This window comes from Athene cunicularia (assembly GCF_003259725.1).
Source record: "Athene cunicularia isolate RWA chromosome Z unlocalized genomic scaffold, athCun1 chrZ_part1, whole genome shotgun sequence".
Classification (NCBI taxonomy): domain Eukaryota; kingdom Metazoa; phylum Chordata; class Aves; order Strigiformes; family Strigidae; genus Athene; species Athene cunicularia.
In genome coordinates this window covers 35,423,473-35,434,662 of record NW_020799142.1, presented here as the reverse complement: position 1 = coordinate 35,434,662, position 11,190 = coordinate 35,423,473, and the positions used below count along the sequence as shown (strand labels likewise).

Sequence of the window (11,190 nt, the reverse complement as noted above, 5' to 3'; positions counted from 1 at the left end):
TTTTTTTTTTTTTCCCCCCCCCTTATCACACCCTATATGATCCTCTAAGTCCGCAGATCCTGTTCAGTTAAAATGTCTTCCAGATGGGACTGCTGAATACTGCATCTTGTGAACGCCCAAAGTTAAAAAGGGGTCAACTAAATGAGAGGGAAAAAAAAAAAAAAAAAAAAATTACAACATTATGTCATCCCTGTGCAGTAACACACACTCTAAGAAAGCAACAATAACATAAATAGACGCGGAGATTTTCTATTCAGACTCCAATTTCTCTCTGCTGTTTGTCTTTATCAGGCAGCTGTCCCGGATCATTCCCAGCGCAGTGCAGGAGCAAACCCCACCGGGTTGGGAACTGCAGGTGGATTCTGCTCTAACCCAACCGCGTTTTGCTGGGATCCCGGACAACCAGGAGGCAGAGCTCACCAAACAGTCCCGCCAAAGCACAAACGTTTCCAAGAGGACAGGAAAGGAAGAGCGAGAGGAGCAAGGAAAGGAGAGCACGAAGGAGTGGCTAAGGAGAGACTGGGCAATGGCCACAGACGGCAAGAGGAAGCCCCAGGGATGAGGGATGAAAAAAGGGAAGCAAAGCAGAGAAAATATGGGAAAAATCCATAGAGAGGGAAATTGAATAACGAAGTAGCGCTGGGCACAGCAAAAAAGACCTCAGCGGTTTTAAGAGTATGTTACAGAGGGACAAGGCAAAGGGGGATGCCCGGGATCTCCCCAGCAGCGAGACCAGCCAAGATGGGCAGAACCAAAGGGCAGCGTCAGACACAAGACCTTGGGCACAGCTGAGCGACACGCAGCTGGCCATGGCTTTGCCATCTGGGTGGGTTTTTTTGTTGTTGTTGTTGTTGCTTTTTTGGGGTTTTTTTTGAAGCCACCAGGTCCCAGGGATGAGAGCGGGAGAGGCTTGGAGAACCCACAACCAGTTCTGAGACCCGAGCCTGTGGGCATCGGAGAATGGGATGGGAAGACATTCCAGCACAGAAGAGGAAAGAGAGATTCTGGAGATGCCGACTCCATGAAAGCCGATGAGGAGTGGGTGACTCAAGAGCAGAGGGAAAGAGTTGGCCAACTTACCCGGTTTGGGTAAACCAACACGCAACCCTCACGGTGAGCGCTGGATCGGCCTCGCGGGAAAGGAAAGGACGCAGGGGAGGAGCAGGAGGCACGGCCAGGAGGAGAAGCAAAAGAGCAAAACCGAGAGGGAGTGGGTAGGAAGAAAGGACAAAGAACCAGGGGTGTGACCGCAGAGATGGGACAAAATTAAAAAATTAAGCCGACGTCCTGCAGTGACCGGGATTCCAACGGCTGCAGATGCTCGGCAAGGCAGAACCAGACCTCCAAAAAGCAATAAAGAGGGAGCGGAGGAAAAGGAGTGGGAAAATAGAAATGAAAGTGATGATGAAAAGAACAAAGGTGCCACTTGGCCGAGTTCCAGGGGCAGTTTCCATCCGTGAATTCTTACTCACGTTTCACGTAAGATAGCATGGGTTTAAGCATTTCTGGTTTTAGGCAAGGAGTTCCCAAAAGAGATGGAGCAAAGAAAAAAGACTCTCTCATGCATTTTCCCTGCTTTCTAACTTCCTTTTCTCCACTGCATTTTTGAGAACCATTTTGTTGTGGTAGTGGTTTTTTGGGTTTTTTTGGTTTTGTTTTTTTTTTTTTAATTTTCTACGCTCTGTTTACAAATACATGCAGAGATAGTGAATGTATCAGACATCTGCCCATATTTTCCTGTCAAATCTCTCCGCAAGAAAAAGAGCCTTAATTTTGCCATCTTCCGATGTTTCTGGTCATTATCTACCTAGCACAGTGGGATCAAATAATTTAAAGCATATACAATCATTAATTAGCCCTTATCCGTTTGCCTGAAGTCCTGCCACAGGCTCCTGAGCGCGGTGGGTTGTACACCCAACGGTGCACCCTCACGGCGGGTGTCAATCGGCGGAGCCGGTCGCGGGGTCGTCATGTTCATCAGCAGGGAGAGAGGGGACCCAAGTGGGCACAGGCTGAACTGGGCGCACTGGGAAGGATTGGGACAACCCGAAGGCAAATGTGCCTCACTGGAGAGCGATGATGGGACGGAAATCCCACCGTTGAGGCTTAGGGCTGGTGGAGCATCTCCAGGAGATCGGCTAAGGCTCCTCTACTAGCAGTTAGGACACCAGACCTGCCGTTGGGTGCCACTCCCTGCCTGTCCCCCAAGAAGTCGGGATTTCACCCAGTTCTCTGCGTGAACTGGGGAACTCTGGAGTAACTGGATTCTCAACCAACTCAAGCGGAAAGGAAGGTTGCAGCCACGAGCAGCCAGGAGCCCGGACCGCGTTCTGCCTTCCTGAGGGTTGGGTCTGTAGGAAGAGGGGGGTCCTGAGCTGAACCCAGCGCCCCAGCGCCATCTCGGGTAATGAATCACCAGCCGTGCCCTCTGCGGAAACGGCTTCATCTCCGGGAACGGCGGGAAGTGGGGTGACAGCCGTTTCAGGTGCCGAGACACAATAAAAACAATGAGGAAAGAAAATGTTTGCTTTTTATGTCAGCAGAGATGTCAGTACCCATTAATAAATCTATCTGCTAAATCTACTCTTATTCATGTGGGACATCACCAAGTTAAAGTAAAATAAATTATCTTTAATTAAATGGAATTGTCGTCTTCCTCCTGCTATCATCCCCAATTATTACATCCTAATCAGCCCTTTTGGGAGAAGGCATGAGGGAAGGCTGAAAGGCACATTTACTATAAACAATTTCTCTCTCTGTCAAGAGATGGAAATTTTATTTTAATTATTGTTTAGGACTATGATTTTCACCCAGTTTCTGATGAAAGGGATTAAAAGTTGAAAATGCCATCATTCAAAGAAAGAAAGAAATCTGTTCATGTCATCGCCGCAGAGCAATTTCCTCCTAGTCCCTCCTACAATTAAAGCCCAGAGCAAGGCAGAAGCAGTTAGGAAATATGCAAGTCATTTGTTTAAACTTCTCTATTATGATTTCCAGCGGGGGATTTACGTTCTCAAATATTTTGATCGAAAAGACGAGGTAAATGCATTAGGGTGGGAAGGGGATGTTGGGAGACCGGCTCCCGCCCAGCTGCAAAGATTTACGCTCTGCCCAAGTCCACGCAGCAGTGCCAGGCTTAAATAAACGCATCAGAAGTTCGAACCCCTTGAACCTCATTTCTTGGGGAGGAATCACACTTGAAAAGCAGCCTGCGAGCACCTCGCGCCAGGGAGGGGGAGCGGTTTTGAGCTAACTTGATTAATACTGAGAGTATCAGGACGGTGTGAATGTGGCCGGTTTAAAAGCGGGCGCGGGGAAATACAGAAGGTTGACATGCAGATTTGGGCTTGGCTGAGTCTGACTCAAACTCAAACTTTGTCATGCGAAGATGGGCAGATTCAAATCAGAAAAAAAAAAAAAAAAAAAAATGCTCCACTGGTTCATAGCCCGAGCTGCACGCAGCTGTATTTGAGAAGTTTAGTTTGCTAGTGTTTAAAAAGCACTTTGAATGAAGGGTACTCTCGGGGTCTGATTTTCAAACATGCTCCGAGTTGTGTTTTCCCCATTACCATGACTGCATGTAAATGAAGCACTTGTGCCCGCGACTCCGCCGCGCCGCTGCTCCGTAATCCTTTGTACACAGCCGGGCTATGCAATCACCGTTAATTGTGCACACAAATTAGGCACACAAAACAGCCCAGGCACAGCCTGCAGAACCGAGTCTTCTAAGCGTGAAAAGTGTCACATACTCAAACACACCAAAATCTGGGGCTGCGATTCAAACCGACGGGTTCCAGTTGACTTGGGACAGCCCCGAGAGCACCGGGATGGAACCAGCAAGGGCGTAGAGAGGAAACCCTACTCAACAACTGGAAAACTTTAAAAAGAAAAAAAAAAAAAAGAAAAAAAAAAAAAATCCCAAAATACAGTCTTCAAGCTGTTAAGTAATACTAATAAGGTATTATGAGAATATGAATACTGCAGCTTCACCGCATTTAGAGGAAAGCCAGTGATGAATACACGTATTTTGAAAACCTTGGCCTGCTTCACCAGTATTATAAAGAGAACTCAGCCGATCAAAAACTCAACCTTGCTCAAAAATCGACTTCCTTCACTGTCAGCACTGCCAGGCATGTCCTAGCTCCATGGAGCTTTTCCTAAAGCTGGGCGTTTAACAGGGACTTCTCACAAAGCTTTTAGCAATGACTGAGCATCTTCATCTCTGGTTCAAGCTTACTGCTGAACTATTAGCTCAACAACAAAAATGTAACCCAAAATATCTTGAGAGGACACATTATGGCCATGGTCTGAACCGTGCCCTTCTTGAGAGTAACATTCACTTACCAGAAACCTTCTCAGATGTCGTGCTTAAAATAACCCCTCAAGCAAAATTCACCAAGGATGCATCAAGTCTTTTCTTAAGTTATTGCTGCTCAACATCACCAGAAGTTAAAGCTGCGCTTCTCTAATTAAACCTAAGGCCCTGTGCTGGTTTTAAAACACACTCCTCTCTCCACCAATTTTGGTTTCGCTTGCTTGTCGACTGCGGAGTCCCTGAACAGGCTCTGAACAACTGCTGCCCAATTATGAAACAAGATATATTTCAGATAATAACGAAATTATTCACCAGAGAGGAAATACAGATTAGGACAAGAAATGGAACAAGGAGGAACCACTGAATCCTGATTAATTAATGCAACTTTTTTTTTTTTTTTTTAATGCACTTTTCAGGGTGTAGCACTGTTTTCATTTAACACTGCTTTGAATTGCCGCCTACAGAAGTTAAAAAAAAAAAAAAAAAAAAAAAGGAAAAGAAAGAAACCACAGCTATACAAGCCTGCTGACTTCTTATAAAAGAACCAGTTTTAAACTTGTTTACACTACTGATTCCAAATGAATTCAAGATGGTGGCTAGTTAAAGAAAGGGAGACCATGCCAAGGATTTTGATCAAAGAACTTCAATTCAACAATGTTCAGTTTTAATTGACCACTAATTAAGCTACATTAGTCAAAGAAAAGTCTATATCACTTCTGAGTAATGAAGAAAAGAATTCATTTAACCCTGTCCTAGCCCTCCTTCAGCCAGCTCACAGAAAAGCAGCTTCTCAAGTATCACCCTTGGAAGCATTTCCAATATTAATAGGCCAAAAAATTTTTCAAAGAGAAAAAAAAGTGTCGGAGGAGGGCGAGCTTTCCCAGCTCGCATTCCTCCTTCCGCGGGGTGAAGGTGTTTTCCTAGAGGGGGATAAAAGATCAAGGGGTGGAAAAATCCCGCGAGCGCTCGGCCGCCCGGCGTGGGGTGCTGGGCGCAGGGAGGGTGCCCGTGGGTGCGCGTAGCGGGACGCACACACCCACGCTTCGTTTGGACCAACTCCAGGAAACTTTCCCCCCATGAGCTCCCCCGTGCCCAGAAGAGTCTCCCGGGGCCTGTCCCGAATCCCTCCATCCACGCCCGGCTCTGCTTCGAGGGTGCCGAAGCAAACCCGCGCCTCGTGAGAAGGCGGCTGCAAAATTCAGCTTTAGGGACTGGAACAGCGCTTTTGCGTTGGGTGTCTGTGTCTTTGCAAAGATCAGCTGAAGCAATCCGAGCCCAGCAGGGCCTGGCTTAGAGCAGGGAGGTTAGACCTGGCAAGGCCAAGGGACGGGGAGGTCCTTGGAGAAACGCTGGGAGATGAGCAGTACTCCCGTTTCGCAAAGAGGGAAGAAAATAAGAGAAAAAACCATAGAGAGGGGAATTTAATAACTAAATTAATAATTTAATAACGGGCCCCCGATTCATTTAGGGAGAGAAGTTTGCCTGATGCAGCAAACACCAGCGCGGCTCTGCAGCTCCACGGTGCCGCAGCACTCTTTGATGAGGGCTCTACTTGCGGCCTTAACTTGCATTATATTTTATCCTAATGATTTTTGGCAACAAACTACTGCATTTCATAGAATAGAATTTAATGAGGACCATATCTTTTTTTAACATTCTGCCAAATGCTCATTAAAATGCACTTGGGTTTTTTTTGTTTTTTTTTTTTTGCAGTGCAATAGCTAGCTATATGAAACCAAAATATTAATGCAAATTGGCATTTCTAAGTTTAAAGCGGTATTTGCATAACAGGAACCAAACATGGTGCAAGCTGAAAGAGAGCACACAACACAAATGCCTCTTAACACCATAATTATTGCAAGGGAAGAACGATGGCTTGTGCACCCCATCACGAGCTCCAGGATAAAGCATCTGCCAGTTTGCGACACTGTTATCTCCCGATGCCCGCTCTCACCAAGAAAAGAGTGTCTGAAAAGCCTCTGCACTCGCTGGAGCTGATAAACAAGATAGGTACGAAATGCAATTTTAAAAAAAAAATGGGAACGCTTTTATGCAAATATGACTATGCTAAGTAAAAATTGCAAGAGGCATTCGAATACAGGGCTGGCAGCAGCACTGAAAGATTAGCTTGTTAGCGGAGAGCCACAGGCCAAGCCAAAGGTATTCCTACTCTAATGAAGGAGTCATTAGCTGCCATAATCAGTATCTCAAAGTAAATACGGTTATGAACCAGACTTTGGACTCTGACACAGCAATATTTCCAAAAAAAAAAAAAAAAAAAAAAAAAAAAAAAAAAAAAAATAAAGGTGTCTCTACCGCAAGTGGAAAGGAGCTACTCGGAGAACCGATTACTCCCCACCTATTAGCAAATGGGCGTCATCAGACCCAAGGACATCTCTGCTGGGGCATCAGCACCGCAATAAATCTTTCAAGCTTCCCTTGGGGTGTAAGGTGCTTTGCTGAAACACGGAGAGGAGTGGGCAAAGCCTGGGAGCCGCAGTTGTTGCAGGGGTACAACTGTTGGCTCCATCTGAAAAACCAAGCTGAACAATGCCATGGTTGCAGAACGAGAGTGTAAGAATAACTCAAGGATTTCTCTCATGGCTCATCTGTAAAAAACAATCTTTACGTTACCACTAGCAGGCCTCGGGTGTCTGGGAAAAGGCAAGGAGGTGCCTCCCGTTACAGGGCAGGGCTCAAAAGTCCCCCAGCTCTTGGTAAGAGTCTCTGCACGCGGAGGGGCAGGGCTGTTTCAGGATTGTGCCCCAAGGAGGGCAACCCGCAGGACTGAGCCCCTGCCTGCTGAGGTGGAGTTAAAGGGTTAAACCCCCTGCCCCGGGCGTTCAGAAGCCAAATTCCCACCAGCACAGGTAGCCCCTGTAACGCCCGCTGCCTTTGAGGGCTTTTATTAACCACAGCAGGCATCGGCATAGGCCATCGCCGGCACTTCCCAAAGGGTTAATGGCCAACGGGAAGGGAATCGAACCCTTCAACCAAAATCCTGCAACCAAAATCCTGAAATCAAAACCCTTCAACCAAAATCCTGAAATCAAAATCCTTCAACCAAAATCCTTCAACCAAACCCTTCAACCAAAATCCTTCAACCAAACCCTTCAACCAAAATCCTTCAACCAAAACCCTTCAACCAAAACCCTTCAACCAAAATCCTGAAATCAAAACCCTTCAACCAAAATCCTTCAACCAAAATCCTTCAACCAAAATCCTTCAATCAAACCCTTCAACCTTCCAACCGTCTCGAAGGAAGCACCGAAGAGGGACATTTTCAAACCTCCCACCTGCGTGCTCGGAACTGCAAACACACCAGCACACACATGAAAGTCTGTGTTTACAATTCTTTTTTTTTTTTTGCAAGTAAGAGTCCTGGGATCTCCTCCAGCTGGGAGCTTTAGTATGCAGAGATTTAAGCACATGAATATTTCCAATGAAGCCACTGCATGCGTGTACGTGCTTATGAGAATCTGGTCTACGTCTTACTGGAGATTAAAAAAAAAAAAACAAAACAACAAAGAGGCGCCCTTTTTCTGCACATGACAGCTCGACTAAGTACCCAATACCTTAGTAAAACTACACCGGGTGACCAGGACATCAGGCTGGACACCAAGATGTTACATGTGGGTAATATTTAAACACCCATTCAAGGCGATTCAGAAACGCGAGGACTGAGCCAGCAGCCCAGTTGTCACGGTCAGCTCTTTCCGCAGTAAACTTTCTGAACTTCCCCAAAATATTTTTCATTAGAGAACAGTCGTGCTTTGAAAGCATTTATAATCTGCTTGTAAACAAAAAAAAAAAAAAAAAGGGCTGTGGCTGTTATGGTGCTGGAGCCAGGCTGGGGCTCGCAGGGACCACACGTCCCCCCAGCACCGTACAGGGGCAGGCACTGGCTATTCCCCCTGCAGTGAGGGCTCTGTCCCATGAAACTAAAAATGCCGTGATTTCCTCCCAGATCAAATAGAGGCCACAAAAAGGATGGATTAACATGGCGTGAGTTTATGTACTAGATCTTTCGTCCCTTGGTTTGGTTGTGGTTTTTTTTTTTAATCCCCCCCCTCCCTAGCACGGTAAAAGTTGCCATGAAAACTAGTTCAGGCTATAAATAAGACACCAAGACACTGAGAGCAAATTACCATCCTATGAGTTAATAGCATACCAAATTAAAGACCTCAGTCGAGATCTTTTGAAGATCTACAATTGCAACCTCAAAACTGTGGCAGATCTCTGCATGCAATCGGAGCAGCAGAACTTATTTCGTATTCCGGCTTCCACAGATCTGTGTGTGTGGCTCAGGCAGCGAGGGGGATTATCAGAAACAGGCTTCTGCCAGAAGTGATCAGTACAGAGCTGTCTATACATGTGTAATTTTATTTTCCCCTACAAGGTGCCCTCTCTTGGCTTTGGCAGAATCAACAGCCCTTCTTCACGAGACAGATGTGTGCTGGCACGGCGTTCGCAGATTCGTTAACCAGGGGAGATGCTGTTCCCCGGGAACGGGGAGGGGGAGATATTTATTTCTTCACGACGCTGAAGCAGACTATTATCCTACAGTTCCTAGGACTGTACTGAATATGAATTCTCTGTAGTCACAAAGATGCTGAGCAGTGGCCACCTCCTTCTTCAGCCCTTTCTGATCAGAAGCGACCCCCTCCTCTAAAACATGTGTCACTGGTGTGAGAAAGGGCGGGCTGGGGAGAGAAAAAGGAGACAGAAAAGAAAAAAAAAAAAAAAAAAAAGGGGGAAAAAAAAAAAAAATCATCCCAACAGATGGTTGTTACTGGCCACCAGGACCTGGGGCTGAACTGGGACTAGTCACCTTGCATCCAAACTCTGCCTGAAGGAGATTAGCCTAGAAGCTTTGTATTCTAAGGAACCGCTGAAAACTCCACGTATTTCACTTCTGAAATGATGAACACTCGGTCAAACACTAACCGAGGAAGCCAAACGAAAAACCATCCCCACCGTTTGTCGCTCTTCTCCTGAGAAAGACAATGATCAGCAAGTTTTTATCCTGGAGATGGTCTTTATTTACGCGTTAGAGCTCTCAAACAGTGGGGGAAAAAAAAAAAAGTGGTATGACACGTGGTGAGGAACCTTGTCCAGGAGCAGCCAGGGGGTCCCGGCCCCCGCACCCCAGAAACTCCCCTGCACCCCCCGCGAGGGGTGGTGGGCCCGTGCGTGGGCTCCCGGCCACCCCCGGCAGGCAAGGGCTGTGTTTTGTTACGCCGGGAAGCGGGATCGCTCGCCCATCAGCTTTTTGTTACCTTATTCCAGTTTTTGGCGCTACCCCGTCCCTTTTCCAGGTGTTCGAAGGAGCAAAAAAAAAAATTAAAAAAAAAATAAAAAATAAAAAATCAGTTTTGCATCCCGGCAGCTGCCACCACGCGGAGCCTCGCAGCTGTCCCCGTTCCCAAACCGCACACAGGGACGTGCAGACGTAATGGGGGGGGGGACGGCTGAGCCACGTTTATCCTGCCGAACTTCCCACAGCCCCGGCTCAACGGGCTCGGGCGCCCAACCGTGCCGTGCCGGCCCGCTCCAAGCACCAGCAGGGTTTAAAAAGCAGCAAGGAATACATTTGGTTTTCTGGTTGCATCCCCCCCGCTCCCTCCCCTCTGCCACAGCTGAGGAGTCTTTTTTTTTTTTCATGCTGGAAATAGCGTTAATTCTGACAAAACCTCGAGTCCAAGAGCCACCGCGAGACTGAGGACGGATTTCTGCAAGCGCCGCGGAGCTGGAGGGGATGTGAGAGAGGCGATAACGTATCAGGTGTTCAGAAATCACAGGAACTCAAATCGTTCTGTAACTCAAAATGTGTAATTGTCTAAGCACCTCAACCAACCACCACTTAAAAGACACTGATAGCTTAATCATTTCTTCTTCAACTCTTATATCCTGCCTATTTTACGTGGGGGCAGAGCAACGTTGAAGAGCAGCTTGAACGGGAATATTTCTGAATTCTTGTTCCCAACAACCAAATTAAAGACTGTGAGAAGCAGAGAGCGCAGTAACAAGGCATTTAGGTAAAAAGCAGAAGAGGAAAAAAATAGGTAAGCCCTGGGAGGGAAGGCAACGGTGGGCTCCTGGGCCGGCACCCGAGCATCTCCTCGGGACGGCGGCATCCGGGAGGCTCCGGGATCCGCCGGGAAAAACGCACCGGCGCTTGGCAGCAGTTGTATTAAAGCAGTTTTAGCCTCACCTAGCTGGGATTCTCACCTAGATGAACGCTCTCTGCTGCTCATCACACAAATCCTTTGAAAACTACAGGCTCTCCTTTCGTGTAATTCAAACAAACACCTTTATCCGCGCTTTTATTTGCTCGCGGGGACCTCGTGCAGCAGGTACCAGAGAGTACTACTCCTCTCCCTGTATTTGTATTGTGGGTTTTTTTTTTTTTTTTCCTCCCCCCCTCCAAGCTGCCTAAAATTTTCGCAAGCCTGTTAATCACTTTGACTGCAAGAAGGAGGCAGTGCAAAAAGCAAACCTGCACTTTAAAGGCACCCGAGGCCCCACGCACCCCTCTCGCCCGTGATGACAGGTGCACTAACCACCATGGGCTGGGCAAGCAACTTTTTTTCCCTCTGATTTGTCAGTTTAGCTTCATAACGCCATCAGGCACTTCTGCAATTTAGATTTGAAAAGTCAGTGAAATAAGGGGGTGCAGAACTTTGCTGCTTTTTTTTTTTCTTTTTTTTTTCAGGCATAAATTTGATTCTTTTCTTCACGTCAGTACTTCACTGAATGGGTTTAAATATGCACGTTACATCAATTTGGTTTGGTTTATTCATTAGAAAGCCATTGAGTAATTCAGCATTACTCTTCCTGAAAAACCAAAAAAAAAAAAAAGGGGGGGGGGGGGG

General features: G+C 46.8%; 1 protein-coding gene across 1 annotated transcript in view; it reads right to left on the bottom strand.

Annotated features, from left to right (window-relative positions):
* The window catches only part of TCF4 (transcription factor 4), a 210,418-nt gene that overhangs the window by 37,431 nt on the left and 161,797 nt on the right, over nucleotides 1-11,190 (bottom strand). The window lies entirely within an intron of this gene.